We start from the raw sequence: 21465 nt of genomic DNA, 5'->3' as shown, positions 1-21465 counted from the left end.
AATGCATTATAGGGTGTGTTTGCACACATGTTACCTCAGGCCCCGCCCCCTTCCTTCACTATTGAGCAAAATATTCCTGTAAATTCTGCCGAACTACTGCTCCTGAAAAGTAATTCTAACCATACTTACAGTAACTTGAATATCCTTCCATAGGCTAGCATTGACTGGTTTGAACTTAAAAAAAATTCTCTAAAATCAGTTGAACTACGAATTCCGATTTGCTCACCTGATATCAGGAGAGACCTCAGTGCTGCATCTTTCAGCTCACTACTATTCCTGAAAAGTAAATTTAACTGTACTTACCAGTAACTTGAATTTGCTTCCATAGGATATGATTGCCTAATATATAAAATATATATAAATTAAAAAAAATATTAAATAAAAAAAAATATTACAATTTCAATCTTTGTAAAAAATATATATTTTTCAAATAATATAAAAAATATGTAATGTAATTTAAAAAATAAAATATCTAAAAATAAATAATTTAAAATAATGTGGTAAATCAGTATAAAAAATATAACAATTAATACATTTAAAAATTATCATTTACAAAACCTTTGAAATTCACTGAAAAAACCATAAGTTTCACACACATTATAGTTTGGAATTAGCATTTAAAAAACCTTAGAAATTCACTGAAAAAACCATAGGTTTCACACACGTTATAGTTAAAAATTCGCATTTAAAAAACCTTAAAAATTCACAGAAAAAAACATAGGTTTCACACACGTTATAGTTCAAAATTAGCATTTAAAAAACCTTAGAAATTCACTGAAAAAACAATGTTTCACACATGTTATAGTTAGCTGGACATTTCACTCACACAAAACCATTGAAATTCCCCCGTTATAGTTAGTTCAGTTAACTATAACTCGCGCGCCCGCAATGCACTGCTGATGGCGTCACATATTACCTCACTCATGACATGGTCAGTGACATCACTCATGACATCACTGATGACATCTCAAATGACATCACTGATGACATCATTGATGACATCATCCTTGTGAAAGAGTGGCAGACCTCCTCTCACCCTAATATAACCTTTGATACACACATTCAAAAAGAGAAAATAAATTTTTCAAAAAAATGGAGATACCAATACCAGTTACAACAACCTATTCAGTAATTCCAACATCTACATACACATCCACTCAATCACCAACATTTCTAAACAGTCACTCATACATGTACTCACTCATCATATGTACTCATACACCTATACATCCTGTTACACACCGACACTCATACATAGAGTTACTCACACACATACTCACACATGCAAATAAACTATCAAACATCCATTTACTTGCATATACAGCTATACACACACCACTACACTTACTTCTACAGAAACATACACATACTTACTCTCTTAAACAATCACTTATACAAACACATACTTATTTATACAGGAACTCTTCCAATCTCTCACTCTCATATATACTCACTTATATAAATCAATACTCACATATACTAGTTTAAAACATATGTACTTACTCATAAAGACACTATTGGGACAGTCATTCCTCACTAACACACCCATACACAAACTCATCCACCCATACAGTCTTGCACACATGCTGTCTTCAAAACACATACAGTGAGTCAGTCATTCATGCATCTATACGCTAAGTAATATCCTCCACCGAACCATACAGACACTCATACTGATACTCAAAAAACGAACTAATAATCCATATACACACTCATGTAGCTACTCACAACCCATGCAGCCACTTATACACAAAGTGAGACTCTGATACAGCTATTTACATATTTAAACATTACTCGTTAATACATGTATTCACTAAGATACACTTAATAAGTCAGTTATAGAATCAATTTTGCAAAAAAAATCCATTTAGACATTTATTTACCCATTTATTCTTCCATCGACCTTTAGATATGCATATATAAGAAATGTTAATTTTTCAGAAAGAAACACATTCACTGGATGATGTCATCAGTGATGTAATTTGAGATGTCATCAGTGATGTCATGAGTGATGTTACTGACCGTGTTAGATGTGAAGGACATCTAACATGGGCGTCAATTGGAATTCCATAGAGCATATTATCAAGCCCATTATCGCCGTTTTAGCGGCAGTTTTCTGCCGCTAAAACGGCGATAATTGTATCGCCTGTCTTGATAATATGCCCCCCTGTTTGTGAGTCATAGATGGAAAAATGTTAGGTATAGACAGGCACTTTTTCAAAAAATGGAGGACCATATTATCAAGCAAGGGCGATACATTATCGCCGCTTTTAGCGGCAGGAAACTGCCACTAAAGCGGCGATGATGGGCTTGATAATATACCCTTGTGAATTCCCATAGAAGTCCAGGTTCTGGTGTTAACCTGGGTTTCTATGGGAATTCACAAAGGCATATTATCAAGCCCATTATCGCCGCTTTAGCGGCAGTTTTCTGCCGATAAAAGCGGCGATAATGTATCGCCCTTGCTTGATAATATGGCCCGTAAGGTTTCATTTAAATATACAATACATTTTGAATCAATAAATGAGGCAATGTTGGCTTTAGCACGACAGATCGTGAAGATTATATTTTAGAATATTAATACTAATGCTTAGCTTCGAAAACGAATATAATGCATCATGCTTTCCCCAAAACACTGGTTCTGTATTTTCTTAGCACCATCCTTTTACTGATGGTTATTGCCTGAAGCGCACCTCTCCAATGTGTTCCAAGAATAAAAAAAAGTAAGAGCACTATTTTACTTTCTCTAACTGTGACTTTAAAATGCAAACTTTAAGCACGTTGTAATATGCTTCGATTTCAGCTTTGATAGAACTCAAGGATTGCATTTTTCAGAGAGAAAATGCCACTCGGCAGTGATTACTACTTGTAATTGTGGCCGATATCGCAGACTTTTTGTACATGACGAACTGAATTGTAACTAGAGGCAAGTGCCACCCGTCTTTCAGATGCAAATCGCACAATTCATGCGCTGCCTGTGAGCTCGAGGTCCCTGTCAGTGTGGCTTGTTTCAGGGTTTGTAAAGTGTCACAGACTGTTAAATAATTTACCAAGTAGAACTGCTTCAAAATGATCCATATTAACTTCCAAAAAGTGCATTTACTTTAAGAGGATGTTCTGCCTTTTGAAACATGTTTAACTAAAAGTAGTTACGGCTGTATTTTTTCCTTTCATGTGAAAATGCGCAATCTCACACCGAGGAGAAAATTATACTGGCAGTTGAAAAAAAAAACACCAAGTACAACAACCACTTTAAGAGCTGGTTGGCAAATACAACCTACTTTCTATATCTCATCATTGGCACACAAAGCAAGTACCTGCAAGTTTTACATATGAATGCCAGAGACACAGACGGAAATATACTAAGGGGCTTATTTACAAGCCTCTTGAGCCACTTTTGCGTAATTTTTAACATTGGAAAATTGACGCAAAAGTGGCGCAAGAGGATTGTAAATAAGCCCCTAAGATTTTGGCCCATGTTGAATCACTAATGTGATGCAAATTACTGCAATTTTTTTTCTGCTTTACTGTGCAAGTTTAGTGTTGTAAATAACGTGAAAATAACGCAAAGCAGAGCTGCTTTGCATTATTTAGCCACAAGTGCATACCATGGGTGGAGACTGGGCATTCCCATGCAACCTCCCAAGGTTTCTGGCACTAAACCCTTTTTACTAAAAAAAAGTAGACAGGGTTTAGTGTGAGAAACTGTGCTCTTTTGAAGTAGGCACAATAACGGGGAAATGCTTTAATTTCTCCTTTCTTTTCTGACTTTGTACGTGTTCTGCACTTTACAGCACACATACAAAGAGGGAAATGTGTTAAAGTCAATCTAAGCATAGAAATTTGTACTGGAAGGTTCAGTACAAAACTTACGCTAGACACACCTTTGCACTATGGCACAAACATTTGTCTGTGGTGCACAGCAACTGATTTCAGCGCCGGTACTAGCGAAAGGAGAGGAGTGCCATATTTCTGTAAATATGGCTCTCTCCTCCTCTCTCCTTTTCATGCAGCATAGCATTTGCGGCTGCTGCACAGCACTGCATGAATAATTGGTAGATTTGGCCCCCAGTGTGAATAACACGTTAGTATTTTTATCGCCCTCTCACCTCAATAAATTCTGATTGGATTTGAATGGTTAACTTTGCACAATTGCGCACATCATACCATGGGCCATATGTGGGAAGCCTAATTACACTCGCAAATGCTGAAATCTGCAGAATTTCAGCATTTGCGATTACAATTAGGGCAGTGTGCTATGTAGCACACAAAAACCCACATGCAAAATAAGGAATCGTAAAATTTGTGATTCCTTATTTTGCTATTACATTTGAGGAATCGCAAATTGAGATTCCTTAAATGCAATGTAGGAAGCACCCAAGTTGTGCAAATGTTGGCTTAAGGAATCGCAAAATACCACTAACTTTCAGGTTGGTGATATTTTGCGATTTCTTTGAAAAATTTCCTTTTTGGCATTTTATCAAAGCGCCATGTGGGTCACATACATGCCCTTAGGGCATATATGTGGGCCACATGTGCACACATGTTAATTTCAGCGCTGCAAAATGGTGTCCTTTTGACACCCTTACAACCCTGAAATTGCATTCTCAATTTGCGGTTCTCTAATTGAGAATCGCAAATTGAGAATGTCTTCCCATTCATTCCTATGGGCCTTCTAGCCCAAAGGAATAAATGAGAAGGTATTCCTTATTTGTGAATCTCAATTTGTGATTCGCAAATAAGGAATTAGCGGGATTCTCAAAACATTTTTCTAATCCTTCCTACATTGCGTTTTGCAATTCTCTAAATGCGATTCCCTAAAAATCGCAATTTGAGGATCGCAAAACACAAATTACCTACATATGGCCCAATATGTTTATGATGGGTGGGCCAAAGTTTGAAACAAACAATACAGCATAAACATCACTGATGTGTGTTATTGGGAGGAATTGCGATTCTTCTATTAACATGACCAGAGAATCTGGATTTCATTAAAGACACGGAGGCTAACATTATGCATTAATCTTTTTAATGCAGCTCACAGCCGCTTACATCACAAAGGTTAAGAATAGAACTAAATGACATAACAGTGTCCATAAAAGGCATGTGCCAAGACAAATCAGCCTCTTTTAGAATGCTTTGAACGAAGAACAGATCTTGAAACTTGAAGGAAGTATACTTGAAACTTGTAAAATCCATGCGAGTCATCAATTCGAATTGTCTGAAAGAAAATAAGGCAAGTCAAGAAAGGCACAAGGAAACCTTCAGAAGCAAAGAAAGGCAAGGTTAGAGGTATGAAACATTCAAAACATTGTAAACCAGATTAATCCTCAATATCCCTCAAGGGAGGGACGGGAGGGATAATGTTAGCCTCCGTGTCTTTAATGAAATCCAGATTCTCTGGTCATGTTAATAGGAGAATCGCAATTTCATTACAAGACAGGAGGCTACATTATGCATGTTGGTAGCCCTGAATCACAACATCAGAAACATGTTCAATTGGTTTACAATAATGATGAGCGAAGGTAGAAGCATTAGACCAATCAGCAGCTTTAAGGATAGTATCCAACTTACCCCCTGACCAGAATGATTTGCTGGCCATTGCACTTCTTAGTGAATGAGCTTGAAATTTTGAAAGGTCAATACCAGCGAAATTCATAGCCAATTTAACCCACCTTGCGATAGAGGAGGATGAGATGGGTTTAAAGGGTTTAACGTAGGAAACGAGGAGTTGATTTGCATCAGGGGGACGAAGATTAGACATCCTGGAATCGTATTCCTTCATGCAATCAACCACACAGAGCTTTTTACAAAAATCAAAACGTGGATAGAAGACATGGTCTTAGTTCTCCTAAAAATTTCAAATTTAACACCGAACATCTCATAACATCTATTGGAGATGTCCAAAGCTTTAACATCTGAAACTCTGCGACAGGAGATTAAACAAAGAAGAGAGGCAAGTTTAATTGAAAGACACTTTCTGTTAAGAAGGGAATTATCAGGCCAGGAGCAAAAAGGGTCAAGTAATAATTTAACATCCCAAACGGATTGATATTTAGGTCTGGGGGGTCTTTTAAGTCTGATACTTTTAAGGACCCTACAAACAATAGGGTTTTTACCTACCGTCTTACCGTTGACGATAGAGTGACCTGCGGAGATGGCAGACCTATAACAGTTAATGGATCTATAAGAGAGGCCACTGTCGAAAAGTTCCACGAGGAAATTGACTATATTAACGATAGGAGCTTCCACGGGATCCAAGTCCCTTTCCAAGCACCAACTAGACCATCTTTTCCAGATATTATTGTATCTGTAGTGCGTTCCAGGTGCCCAGGATTCTCCGAGGAGTGTAAGAGCAGATGACGAAAGTCCAGACAATTGGTTAGATCGCCTGACACTTTCCAAGCAAGAAGGTTCAGGCTCCCTGAAAGAACCAGGTGGTGATCTTCTCCGTTTGCGTTTAGGAGGAGACCTTGAGAGGCCGGGATAAGGAGAGGAATGTCGTAAGAGAGTTCCAAGGCTGTGGGGAACCAAGCTTGGGACGGCCAGAAAGGAGTTATCAGGACCAGGGAGCACTGCTCTTGTCTCACTTTCTGAAGAACCCTCTGAATCATGGCGAAGGGGGGAAAGGCGTAGGGTCTGAGAGGGGCCCAAGGTTGGAGAAAAGCATTGACAGCGAGAGCACCCGGGTCTGGCATCCAGCTGAAATACTGTGGAAGTTGGGAGGACAAACGACTCGCGAAGAGGTCCACATCGAAGGGGCCCCAAAGGTCGGATAGGGAATTGAAAATGGTTGGATTGAGTTTCCAATCGCTGAAGTCTACTAGGAACCTCGAGTTCCAGTCTGCGGAGAGGTTGGATTTTCCGGGGAGGTATTCGGCCCTCAGGGAGATCTTGTGCTCCAGACAGAACATCCAGAGTTTCTTGGCTAGGTCCGAAAGATCTGCAGATTTCGTACCGCCAAGGCGGTTGATATACGAGACTGCAGAGATGTTGTCCATCTTCAGGAGGACGGATCTGCCTTGGAGAGATTGTCTGAAGCTCATGAGAGCATAGAGCCCGGCTGTCATCTCTAAAAAATTTATGTGGTGGGAGGATTCCGAAGGGGTCCATATACCACCAGTGTCCTGGTCGAGAAGACGGGCACCCCAACCGTGAAGGCTGGCGTCTGACTCTAGAACGAAGTCTGGAGATGAACCAAATATAGCTCTTCCATTCCAGGCGTCCAAATTGTCCAGCCACCAGGAAAGTTCCAGTTTGGCTTCCTCGTCTAGAGAGACTTGGTCTCCGTACCAAAGTCCAGATCTGAGAGCTTTGGCTTTTACTCTCTGAAGAGCACGGTAGTTGAGGGGGCCAGGGAAGATAGCTTGTATCGAGGAAGAGAGTAGGCCAAGGAGTCTGGCTAGTTCTCTCAGGGATAAGGAGTGATGTTTGAGAACAAATCTGATTTCTTTCCGAATTTTGGCAATCTTCTTCTTAGGAAGTAAGAGAAGACAGGTCGAAGTGTCCACGGTGAAGCCGAGGAACTCCAAAGATTTGGAGGGTAGAAGGGTTGATTTTTCCCTGTTTATAATGAACCCAAGACTTTCTATGAGGTTCATAGAGGTTTGCAAGTCTTCTAGAATTTGAGAGAGAGATTGGGACATTATTAGTATGTCGTCTAGATAAATGATGAGACGAATACCCCTGGCTCTTAGGATGGAGACTATCGTTCTCATGATTTTGGTGAAACACCAAGGGGCGGAAGAAAGACCGAAAGGGAGGGCCTGAAATTGAAAAAGGCGATTGTCCCAGATGAATTGGAGAAAGGACTGATGTTCTATTGCCATGGGAATGGTAAAATAGGCGTCTTTTAAGTCCAATTTGACTAGCCAATCTCCATGGAGGAGAAGGTCTCTGAGCAGATGGATGCCCTCCATCTTGAAGTGACGGTAGACGAGGTACTTGTTTACCTCTCGAAGGTTTATTACTGGGCGCCAACCCTTGTCTTTCTTCTTGACTAGGAAAAGGGTACTCATGAAATTTTTTTGAGACCAAGGGACCTCTATTATTGCGCCCTTCTTTAACATAGAGGAAACCTCCTCTTTGACGATTTCTAGATGCTCCGGAGAGAGAGTCATAGGATTGGGAGTGGCAGATTGGAAGGGAATCTCTGTGAAGTCTATTCTGAAGCCCCGAACTGTTTCTAGAACCCATGGATCTTGGGTCAGGGATTCCCAAACATGAAGGAAATGTTTTAGTCTGCCGCCGACTTTGGGAGGGGAAGAAGAAAGGGGTGCACTTACTTGAGGTGGTGTTGTTGGGAGCACCACGAGCGGGAAAGCCTCTTCCGCGTGAGCCTCTTCCTCTTTGAGGGAAGTACTGTCTGGAGTTGGAGGGGTAGAAGCCTCTGCCTCTACCGAAAGAACCTCTACCTCTTCCGTAGGTGAAAGGCCGGAAATTGCCACGGCCGGAAGAACGGCCTCTTCCACCGGCCTGGCCAAAAACACGCTTCATGTTGTTTTGGGCTTTGTCTAGGGCTGTAAAGGTTGCCACGTACTTGCCGAGGGTCTTAATCATATCTTGTCCAAAGAGGAGGCCATTAGGTTTGGTTGTTGGCTCTTTCTCTGCAAGGTCCCCGAGTTTGGGGTTGATTCTGATGAGGACAGATTTTCTCCTTTCAGTATTGAGGGAGGAGTTGGCGTTGCCCAGTAGTACAATGGCCCTCTGGCTCCAACCTTTAATCAGGTTAGTGTCTAGGGGTGTGTGGGAGATATGTAATTCCTCAGCGAGGTCTAGGATTCTGGTGAGGGGGCCCAGAAGGTCAAGGAGGTAGTCTTGACATGTTTTAAGGGCTCTTTCTAGGCCTTTTCTTGGGTCCTTGCCCAGTTTGAATAGGAACTTGATTAGGTCGGGGTCCAGATTGGGAGTCTGGCAGACCTTCCCCTCGATGAATGGACGGGGGCACTCAGATCTCATGGTGTTACGAGATTCCCTTTGAAGGGAGTTTCTCAGCCATCTAGTGACGAACTTAGCCACGTGGTCGTGGGGGTACCACCTTTTGCTGTTAGGGTGGGAGATGTTTTCCGGGGAGAACATTTCGGCACCGAGAGGATCGAGGATCGCGTCCTTTGACGAGGGGGAGGAGTTCGCCTCCGAGGGAGGGTTAAAATCCTATTCGTCGGTATTCTGCTCGTCAAGGTCTAGGACAAACTCGTCCTCAGGATCCAGGAAGAATTCGTCTTCCTCTGAACTAGAGTTGGGGCTTGTTAGAATCGTGCCGCTATGGGCAACGTTACCTTTTGGGGCGCTTAGGCCTCCCGTGCTCTTTGAGGTGCTTGGACCTCCCATGCCTTTTGAGGTGCTTGGACCTCCCATGCCCTTTGAGGTGCTTGGACCTCCCATGCCTTTTGAGGTGCTTGGACCTCCCAACTCGGATGAGGTAGCGCGACCTCCACTGGTATTGGTACAGTGTTTAATTTTTTGGGTGGATTTGGAGTGATCAGCTTCCGGGTCTGAAGTGTCATCGTCAGGTAAGAGGGACCTTTTATTGGACATAAGTTCACGGAATGTATTTAGCATGCAGGTCCTCATCTCCTTCTGAAGGAAGGATTTGAAATTATCAGAGTTATGGTTGGGGGAGCTTGCCATGGCGTCCTCTGATTCTAGGTCGGACATGACAGGTAGGTAGGATTACAGGGTTTGGAATTAGCTCCCTTGAGTAGAGTAATAGAGTTAGGTAATAAATCACCTCTCCTTCTTTTTCTCTTTTTTTTTTTATTTTTTTTTTATATTTTTTTCATATCATGGGACCTAAACTAAGTAAGGAGGGTGCAGTATTGTTATTATATTGAAGGTAAGTAGGTTTAATTGAAATCTGAAGTGTCCGAAGCGAGGAACAGCTGTTCACTGGTAGCGCAGTCGGGAAAGCCTTGAAACGGCAAACGCTCAAACTGCGAGTGGTTAAGACGGAGGAATGGACCTTAGCAGGCACACAGCGTTGCGTTGCTGTTGCCGAGGGCCATTCCTCCGGTTTGGTTGAAGCCGTCTGAGGAGATGAGGGTGTCGGGCTTCGTGAGTTTTAGCGTGAGGCGGTGCACGGGTACTGAGTCCGAGGAGGGAGAGGAGGTAGGGTTGCGCGCGAGGCGCGGAAAGGGAAGGGAACACGCGGGGAGCAGTATGTCGCGGTAGACCTATTACGAGGGGAAATGGGTGGACAACCATAAATTGGAAGTCGAGGGGGGGTGGGGGCGGGGATCGCAGCGAGTGACAGCGATCGAGGGAGGAGTGGGGAGCGAGTCGCGCCACAGCTTCACATTAAAGGTGTCGTAATGACGTGAAACAGTAAGCATGTTGGACAGCAGTCACAGTATTAAGGAATATAGGCATCATATCGAAATATAGGCATCATAACAGAATACAAAAGTAAACTGGCATAAATAGTAGTAAGGATTGAAGAGAGTTACTTATCTGTTGTGAGCCGCATTCAAAAGAGGCTGATTTGTCTTGGCACACGCCTTTTATGGACACTGTTATGTCATTTAGTTCTATTCTTAACCTTTGTGATGTAAGCGGCTGTGAGCTGCATTAAAAAGATTAATGCATAATGTAGCCTCCTGTCTTGTAATGAAATTGTATATTTGTTTGATGGAAATTAAATGATGATTTTCCCCTCAAGGAGATCTGTTCTCTCATATTATCAGTTTTGAAGGTAGTGTTTATCAGCATCGACCCGCTGAAGTAGCAAGTGACCCTAATGCAAGGAGGAAAACGTGTTCCTTTTTTACTACAGTTTGATAGTAAAAGGCAATCACAATTTCAGACTTCATGGGGCAGATTTACAACAACAAAAATGCAACACAGCGCAGCAGCCAAAGTTAGTATCTCTAGACGGAGTGAGCATCACTGAATATGGAATGCTACTGCTCTGATGCTGTTAAAGACTCCCTTACACCAGATATACACTACAGAGCAAAGGTGTGTGATTCCTGTATACCATAGGTTTTGTACTAAAACGATATCCTTCCAGTGCAAAAACCTACGCTTAGAAACGTTTAAAATATAATCACACCTTGGATGTGTGCAGCACTGTGCATCTCACAGGCAATGTTTTAAATGTAAGGAGACATTTCTCTTTGTGCCTGCCTCGAGGAGCTGTTATTTTTTGTTAGCAAAATCTGTTCTAATACATTTATTATATGTAGCTTTGTGTCAAAAACCATGAGTGGTTGCCCTGAAGCTCCCAAGCACCACTCGTGGACAACCCACTTTGAAGCATAAATAGTTCAAGACTTTGTGTCACTTTAAAAGAATTTGTGAGAGTGCAAGTCATGATGAATCTTCTAATACTGGTCAGAGCTGGCTGAGTGCAACTAGGTGGAGGTCCATGGAGTTGGGGGAAAACTCAGTGGAACTCCGCTCCACTTCGCCACCCACCTCCAACCCCTAATAAAATATTAGTTACAACAAAATATAAAGAAATAAAAAATCAGGTACCTGTATTGCAGCATCCCCAACCTGCCATCCTCCTCTCCGTACATCTGGCATGTACTGCGCATGCTAGAGCGCATGTGCATTTCTCACAAAGAAATGCACCTGCGTAAGCGGGCGCGCATGCGTGGTTCGTGCAAGATGTCCTGCGAGAAGGATGAGAGCAGCCCGGGGACGCCGCAATACAGGTAAGTGATTTTTTTTTACATTAAGTTTTCTCTATTATTTTATATGGGGGTTGGAGGCGGGGGGGCAGGCTAACACCGCTCTGCTGTGAAGTCTGAGGTTTTTTCCCTACTCTGCGTTCTCTAAGGAGCATGGAGTAGGACAATCTCCGCACACTCCTCTGGTGGAGGGGAGTTCTCTGCCCATGCCTGGAATCTTCCCCCGTTTGTTTCTTCTGCTGTGCTGCAGTATTCCTACCCACCTTCAGCTCTGTCCCTTGTTTATTGATCCAGTACTGTTTGTAAAGCTTTTGTGATACAAACAGCCTAATTCTATAAATCACCTGTATTAACGTAATAACTAATACGAGCACAAGGTTTCTAGTAGAATCATATGAAATGGTAAAAAAAATGCACTCTGTTGAATGCTCGGTCACTTATAAAACATGCTTTGGATATGGAAGATTTTTTAGACAGTGCCAACATTGATATCGCTTTTGGAACCAAGACATGGGCTGACTGTGGTTCATTGACAGACTTGGTTTCTGCTACCCCTCCTGGCTACTCGTCAATCAGACTAGACCGCACAGGGAGCAGAGGCAGTGGCCTAGCTATTGTCTTTAAAGAAAAATTCATGGTTAGGTTTGACCCCCTACCACACCCTTGCTGCGAAGCCCTGGTCTTCAATTGCTCTGTCAAATAAATATCGCTTTAAAGGTGCCTTGATCTATAGACCCCCCCAGCCCCAGAAATACGTTTCTAAATCTGGATAAGTCACCGTGGGACATTAAGGCTAACTCCCCTGATTTTACCATTCCTGGTGACTTTAACTTTCATCTGGAGAACAAGGATGACTTAGATACTCAGTATCTTAGAGCATCTTTGGCTCTGCTAGGTTTGTCACAATTAGTCTGCGAGCCCACACATTCCGGTGGCCATACCTTAGATGGTATTTTTTAAGATTGTCCTTTAATTCATGTTTCTCCCGCTCTACCACTAACATGGTCAGACCATAAGGCAGTAATTTTCCAACCAAACTTTTGGGCCACATGTAGAGGAACCTATGGTTCCACCTATTCCAGCTCCCAACCTTGCCACCTAATTTTGTAAGGCCAACTCAGGCAGACACTAATGGAATCTAATAAACCAGTTTCTCCTGATCCTGATCAAGCTGCTGAAGATTATCATTAATGGATCAGCGAGTCCATTAGCAGCATATCTCCTACTAAACGCAGAAATAATAACCAAACAGTGCCATCTGAACCATGGTTACATGAAGAGCCCAGACTGGCCTAACAATCTTGTAGAAGACTAGAGAGAAAGTGGAGGCTGGATTACAATGCTGAGGATAAGGATTCTTATAAGGCAGAACTATTACGCTATAATAAATTGCTGACCAAAGCCAAATCTGACATTATTATAATCAATATTAACTGAGCATTGAACACTCCCAAAGAGTTATTTTCCACAGTGCTCAAGCATAGCAACGCCCCCCCCCCGCCAGGAATCTCAATGAAGATGCCACTTTCTGTAACAGACTTGCTACATTTTTTTAAAATAAGGTAGAAGTTATTTTGAATGTCCAAACTTCTAGCCCAAACCCAGTAGGAAATTGCTCGAACACTAAACACAGTTAGCAGCTTCCAATGGCCCTAAAGTAGGAAGTGCTATTAGTGAAGCCAACTCCTTGGATACCAATTTCTTAGTGCCCTTTCTATCCAGGAACATCACTCTTTCGGTGTTTTCCCCCTTACACTTGGTCAAGTAACCAACCTGTTTAATAAAATCAAGGTCGCAGTTGGAGCCTTGCCCCCCTAGAGTTTTACAAATAGCCCCTGCTTTAGTCCCCGGACACCTCTTAGTGATCTTTAACCAAATGCTCAACCTTGCTTACTTCCCCAAAAGTTGAAAAATTACATCAATTCTTCCTCTTTAAAAAAAAAAAAACCTGGTTGCAGACAACCCCAACAATTATAGGGCAATAATCTACCAGATTCCTCCCGGTTTGAATTTAGAAGGCAATACAGCACTGAGATAGCCTTGATCACTGCTGTGGAATACATCAGAACAACCTTGGATAAAGGAGGGAAGGCTGCCCTAATTTTGTTAGATATCTCAGTAGTGTTCAATACAGTCAGTCATGAACTTCTTATCAAATGCCTGTTTGAGATAGGAGGGACCGCTCTCAAGCTCCTCAGATCTTTTCTCACTGACAGATCGCAGTTTGTGGAATGTAACAGTCACAAATTCACCTCTTTCACTCTTCCCTGTGGGGTACCACAAGGGTCGGCGTTGAGTCCCACACTTTTTAATCTGTATGTTACCCCGTCAGCCTCTCTGATCAAGGGTCTTGGGTTCTCAGTTGTGTCCTATGCTGATGACACTCAAATTGAAATGTCAGTCACAGAAAACCCTGACAGCAGAGCAGAACGTTTCCACAACTGCATATCACAGATTGGCTGTAGGATGTCCAACAATTGTCTGAAGCTAGATTCAGATAAAACGGAATTGCTGCTGTTTGGGAATCAGCCATCATTTTGGTCTCCTAACTGGTGGTCTCAAGAAATGGGTGTGCTCCCACTTCCAGTGCCTAAGGTGAAAAATCTGGGAGTTCAATTTGATGAAAAACTCTCTTTTGTGGGATACGCCAATGCCATCACCTCTTCATGTTTCTTTATTTTTATATCACTTGGGAAGAGGTTTCCTTTCATCCCTCAAAACCTACATAAAGCAGTGATCACTGCTCTGGTCATATCAACAATTGACTACTGCAAAGAGCTTTTTCTGACTGCCAATAAGAATGCTCTATACAAGTTCAAAATGGTCCAAAATGCAGTGCCCAGATTGCTTTTAGGAATACCGAAATATTAATTGATCTCAAAGGCTCTCTCTGCACTCCACTGGCTCCCGGTCAGAAAGCTGGTGATATTTAAATCTCTATGCATTGTCTTTAAGGCCCTTCATCTTGTGGGTCCTTAATCGATCAAACAACTCTTTCAACAATTCATCCCCACTAGGACTTTAAGATCCTCCTCCCAGGCCAATCTGGTTGTATCTAAATTCAGGAGAGCCACCTGGGGAGGCAAGAGGTTTGCACTAGCCACTGCCAAGCTCTGGAATTCAATACCTCTGACGCTAAAGACCACTAAAAATATGCTTATCTTTCGCAAGGCCCTTACATCCTGGCTCTTTAACAACTAGCTCAGTACTGTCAGTTACCTGTACCATACACTCCGTTGTCTAGTGCTCTTTTTACATTGGTTTACCCCCTGGAAGTCAGCGCCTAGACACCTACTTGTAGTAGTGTGCTTGAGAAATCCTAATTTAATTTCATTTCTTATCCTTGTTCCTTTCCCAATAAGCAGCAAAGTTAGTCGCAGTACCCTTCTAATGGTGTATATATGGTCCCCAGATATAAGAACCTTACTTCAAATCACATAAACAGCATGACAAACCTTAACCATCTTCATTTAGACTGAGCTAGTAGTGGCATAAATATATGATATTTACATTACCATACATTTTTGCACAAACCTACAAAGCCCTTGTGTTGTGATTGTGTCACCAAGGCAAAGGAAGGTAATGCATGAGTTTCAGTGAGACTTACTAAGCTATGCAAAGCCACCTTGCGAGAATCTGTGTGGTTTACAAGTAATGTAAGGTAGCACAAGCCACTGCTTTGCCTTACTCTACCCTGAACAAGTGTTCCATGTGTGGATCATGAGTGTCTTTACATGCATGCACCCATGATTTTTTAGACATTTTCAGATTTCCTAACACTAGTAAACCCTCAGGTGAGCTGTAAAGAGGAGAAATATGTTTATTTCTCCTAGCTGTTTTCTCTTTCTACCTTTGCTGCAACCAGCAGTACACACGGAAAGAGGGGAAAATCCTCAAATGATTGGTTTTTGTAGGAAGCAGTCCCTTTCTGGACAAAAGCAATCCTGCCTGCAACAAAGTCACCCTTGCACTATGGTACCTGCTTTAGCGCTAGGCTAGCGCAGGGAGAGAGAAGTAATGTATCTTTTCTTAGTAGATATGGCACATTCCTGCTATTTCCTTGTCACTCAACACAGTGTAGCAAGTTGTATTACTGCATAGTGTTGTGTGAATTGTTAGTAAATCTGCCCAGAGTGTGCAGTAAAGTGTCCATATCGGATTATTTATTGGAAACATTGTAAATAGTTAGGAGCATGGTTGAAAACAAATCAACTTATGATTTAAAACACATGTAGTAACATCAGGTCAGAGATTTATTTTTATACTGACCTAAGACTTGTTTGCAGTTTTTGACCAGTATCTTTGTGACCATTAACACCTTAGCCGCAGTCGTTATTTCGTGGCAGTGGGGCGGTTCCACGGAGGGGCAGGGTCGCGTCGGCCGTTGGACCTTCGCAACACCAGCGAGGTAGTGCTCGCGACGGCCAACAGCCGATGGCAGCAGGGAAGGGGTTAATGATTTTTGCGCCCAAACTATGTACGAATAGGTTGGTTTATAACATTCAGAATAAGAGTTGTTCAAAGTCCCAATTTTTTTTTAAAGTAGCTCAATTTTCTGTAAAGAAAATGGGGCTAGATTTTTTTTTTTTTTAGAGAGATTGCATTGGTCTGCAGAACCGCTGCTCATTCGCTTTCAAGTATTTTCAATAATTCACAAATGAGAAAGGGTCTAAAGATGACCCCTTCCTTTTTCAAAATGAGATATTACCCCAACTTGGGTGTTTGTAACTTTTCAATTGTTTACAAGTGGAATTCTGGTTTCAAACCATTGATTCAAAGGGTACAGATTTGGGGGCTTATTTACAAGCCCCCTGCACTGCTAGTGCATCACTTTTAATATGATAAAGTAATGCACAGGCAGCGTAAGGTGCTTGTAAATAAGCCCCATGGTATTTGGAAGGGACGCCCAAGACTCACCCCTTTCAAATGCTGAATGTATTTCTAGTCAAAATCCATTTTAGGAATTTATAAAAAATCACATACACCTTAAATAGGATTGATAAATAGCGAATCCATGTTATGATCTTGCAATCTCCCATTCTGAGTAGTTGGTTGCGATTATAACAAAGGGTCCAAAGATACTCCAGGTTATTTCCATCCATTCCCCAATAATATTAAGGGCCAGATGTCCGAACAGTGTAAATTGCAACTCGCAATTTGCGCTCGATTGCTAGTCGCAAATTGCGAGTCGTAATTTACAATGTACAACAGTGTCAGAGACACTGATTGCGATTCCCAATGGGGTTGCAAAATGCGAGGCTTATGAATATTAATGAGGCACTCGCAATTTTCGACCCCATTGGGAATGGCTGGCCCTCCCAGGGATGGTGGTCTCCTGGGCTCAGCAGCCCTCCATGTCTGGGACTGCTTTTAAATAAAGCAGTTTTTTAAAAATGCAACCCGTGTTCCTTAAAGGAAAACGGGATGCATTAAAAAAAAACTACAACAAAAAAACGTTTTTGTTTCATTTTTTAAGTGCAGGTAGTGGTCCCTGGCACCACTGCCTGCACCTAAAAAATATTTTCCCCTTCCCATTTGCAACTGCATTACGACCCTCTTGAAAGGACGGTAAATTGCGAGCGTTTTGCGACCTCAATTGCGGTGCAAAACATTCACACATAGCGCCATGAAACCTTTTTGGTAAACGTGCGCTTTATAAATCCCCCCAACTTCAACACATAGGGCTGCGAGTCGCAATTAGGAAGGGATGCCCTTGGAATGCCCCTTCCTAATTGCGAGTCGCTAAATTTTTTGCAACTCGCAACATAGTTTTTGTATATGGCCCACAGTGATTTTGTATGTGCAAATGGGTCGCAAACCCCTTTGAGCATGCAAAATCACGTTGTACATCTGGCCCTAAATGTGTAGTTAAAACTTTGTGAGAATACTACCTCTAAATTTAGAATGGACATCTAACTAAGGGCTATGCATAACAAAGAATTACATAAAATAACAAAGCAATGAATTTAAAAAAACACATCGGCAATACACTTACCTAATTAATGAGTTGCGTTATTGCTTGCTGGCTATAATTCAGGTAACAACTAACCACAAAGATCCGGAAATGCACACACACTTATTAAAGCACCCACACGTGTGCATCATATATCTTAAATTTGTTTTAAACGCCCAGCAAACGTTCAACTATTTATCGCTACTCCTAATATAGAAATCAATGAAGCAATATGTTTCAAATCAATGAGGCGTCGCAGTATGCAACTTTCTTCTTCTCAGAATCAATGCAGGACAAAGGTCAATTGATGGCGACCCCCTTCCACACAAGCCAGTGCCTGTGTTAAGAGAGCGACCTGTCACCACATGAACCACGGAAAGTATTCCTCTGAAACCAAAGCCTGGAGACAATCGATGCTTGGAATTTTCTCCCAAGCAATTTAACTGAGTGTTGGATCTCCTCTATAGATAATCTAGTCCATTTGGTTTGTGTACACGTCAATGAAGGTTAATCACAATCCGTTTACCTGGTATTAGAGGAGTGGTGCTTTGTACATTTTATAGAACGAAAAGCATTAACTGCATTAATTTAGGTATCCGTATGAATATAAATATTTGTATAAGCGCAGAGTTCTGATTTTCACTTTAAAAATATTGGTTAGGCCAATACGCTAGGCAAGAATGGTTCACGTGCCCCAGCCACCTTCTATAAGCGCCGAGTACAGCTAAACCTTACTAAAAAGACATACATAGACTCGAGGAACACAACCGGAAACGATGTGTCCCTTCGCAAAAGTAGAGAATCCACGTCACTCCTAGTGCGCACAGCAAGATAGACAGCATATTTCTCGGAAGTAGTATTATTTTTATTATGTGTGGCTTGTTAATGCGTCAGCATGGGCCAAGCGTGTGGAAGCGCTTTACAGTTGAAAAATAGATGTGCATGAGAGCAATGAAAAGGCAGTAGTGTGTATATACATAATATTATATTGCAAATGTAGTAAAACAGATAAGGGGATATTGTCTCCAAGTTCTGCCTGGCCTGTGCATCATTTCCTGAGCGCAGTTGAACCTTTCCTCTCTGCTTGGGAAAGGATGTGTGGAAGTAAGAAAGGTGTGGGGCAGAAAAGTGCACGCTGTGGATGGAGACAGACAGTTACATTAGAGTTCTGGTCCTCTATAAATGTGTGATAACGAGCCTCATTTTATTACGTGCACACCTTCTGGTAGCAACGAGACTGCAAGACCGTCTGGAGACAGCATTAACGTGCTGATTCTTTTGTAAGAAGAAAACAACAATTGAGGAAAAAAGTGAAAAGTGGGGATGCAGCAGAAGGAGCCTTTTTTATCTGTTTTTACATCTGCTGTGGAGACTTGCAAAGAAATGATCAAAAACCCGAATGAAGCGAATAAATCAACAATATATTAAAGATAAATATGTATTGTGCTCAAAAGAGAACTAATCATTTAAGAGAAAAGCTATCACTTTAACTTTAACATTATCTCTAAATGCTGAACCTGCGCCGTCACTATTGTCAGTTTTCACAAATTACCTAGTTTGCAAAGTTTGTTGAGTTTTCAAGACTCAGGAAACCTTGCTTGTGCGCGAGTTTTTTGTGCATAAGCTATGTTTTTGCAAGACTTAAAAATACTACTTAATAATTTATTGTTCTCCCTTTCCGAATTTGAAGAGAATATATTTCTACACGTGAATACTTAAATCCTAAATTGTTCACTGTTGTGTCACTGATTAGCTGGCAAGTTTTTCTCTTTTCAAAATTTCTGGGGAGAATGCAACAGCCTGGTTGCAAAGATCTGCAAACAACTTTCACTCCATGTAGAGATTGTGGAGCATATGTAGAAACTCCTAACGCCACGTTCCAGTGGCGATAGGGGCCTTGCCTTATGTACAAGGCAGCATTAAGCCACTTAACTCTGGTTGTGAATGTTGAGGTGTGGTGCTGTCGCCGCTTTTGTCACGGGTACGCATGCTCTACATCTCATTAGCGATACTTGTGGAGGAACTCTGTGGTTTTGTTTTTTGCGGCTGCTATCGCGGGAAAAGTGGTGCTGTGGGCTGTTAGCAGCAGCTTTTGAATGGTCAGGTAAATTTATCACGACTTTGGCTGCGATAAATTGCAGTTAATTCCGCGATGGCTCCTTGTGAATATGCCCCTTAGTGCGCCAACGCAGGCACCGTTGAATCAGATTGCAGAGTGGCATTTTGCTTTTTCCATGTGTGCTGTACAAGGCAGCACACATGGAACAGCAAAAACGAGGAGAAATAATGCATATCTCCTCATTTTGCCAACTTAAGACCAGGATTTTCCTTTTATTAATGTTGGCGCTGCCTCCTATGTATGCCACCCTTGTACATAGGGGGCAGCGGCAAATACAATGAGTATTGCGGTAGAACACCCACCACAATGCCCACTGAAACCCCCTTTCACGTTAAACATAGCATGAAAGGGTGACTTATGTATGATGCAGCGTTAAGCCCCGTTAAGTGACCTAACGCTGCCTTCCCCAAAAGGCAAGGCCCCTATCGCCAAGGGAACGCAGGGCCGGACTGACTACCGGGCAGTTTGGAATGCTGCCGAGCTGGGGGCTGATTTCACTGCGGTGGGGGCTGATTTCGTTCATGGAGACCTGTGTGTGCTTTGAAATAATTAAAGCAAAGCGAATTTCGTTTAGCACACACAGTTCTCCATGAACGAAATCAGCCCCCAGCTCAGCAGCATTCCAAACTGCCCGGTAGCCAGTCCGGCCCTGAGGGAACGTCACAAAAAGTGACATTCCCATGGCGATAGGGGCTTGTACATATGCCCCATTATCTTTTAATGTTAGGCAGTTTAGAGCCATTTTTGAAACGACGTGTGTCTTACCCAAGGCAAAATGTTATTTTTGCAATGACGAAAATGTGGAATTTTCATTCTTGCACTAGGGCATGGGTCAAACATATAATCAATAATGGGTCACATGGTGCAAAATTACTAAAGTACAATGCAATGTATGCGATTAGACCGTGCAGCCTGACCTGTCTGATACGCTCCCTCAAAGCTGAGCTCATTCCTAGCTTACCTCACTTTGAACACCTGTTTTTAAAATGTCACATCTCACATGTAAGACTGAAAGTACTATGGAACATTCTATTGACCAGTGGTTAGCTGACAGGAAAACGAGGATAGTTAACTTTGTTAACAGAATGAGGCAGCGCATATACAGAATAAACAATTCTAGCAACCCAGAAAATGCTGGCACATTTACTATCCCATTACTGTTACCAGGCAACAACACTGCGGCTTGGTTAAAAAACAAAAAATAAATAAAAAAAACGTAATGATGTTCCTGCGCAACATGGCATTCTAACTGTTTTCTGTGATATTGTGCACTTTAATTAACACGACTTGCACTATAATTAAATACAAAAGGGAGGAAATTAGACAAAAGGTACACATATTTATAGCTGTTCCTTGGTACATGTTGTCCTTTTTGCTAAATAAACATTCCATTCGAACATAATGGCGAAACGGGTGTCTAATTAGCGCGCAGTTTGAACGCTTACAACTACATTGGAAGCAGCAGCGTGGATCTGAGAGACAGATTTAAACAGGTAAAAGTAGTGTTTGAAGGCAGGTTTTTAGCGTGATTACTGTGGAACTTATCACTGTTTTTTAGATTCAGGTGTAAGGGCCGTGAGCACCGATTCTATGGAACTGGCGTCATGCTAGTTGCGCTGTGCGATTAGAAGAGGCACTGTGACCTCGTCTGGAAGCGACGCCTTCCCTGCAAGGTATTTAGTGCTGAATTTGTAATAACACATTTTGACACCACTGCTCTCGGTGCGGTATTCTTGGATCCTCGTTACAGCCTAGGGATG

This window comes from Lissotriton helveticus, chromosome 1_1, assembly GCF_964261635.1.
Source record: "Lissotriton helveticus chromosome 1_1, aLisHel1.1, whole genome shotgun sequence".
Lineage (NCBI taxonomy): Eukaryota > Metazoa > Chordata > Amphibia > Caudata > Salamandridae > Lissotriton > Lissotriton helveticus.
The sequence above is the reverse complement of the archived record's forward strand: the minus strand, read 5'-3'. Positions refer to the sequence as shown.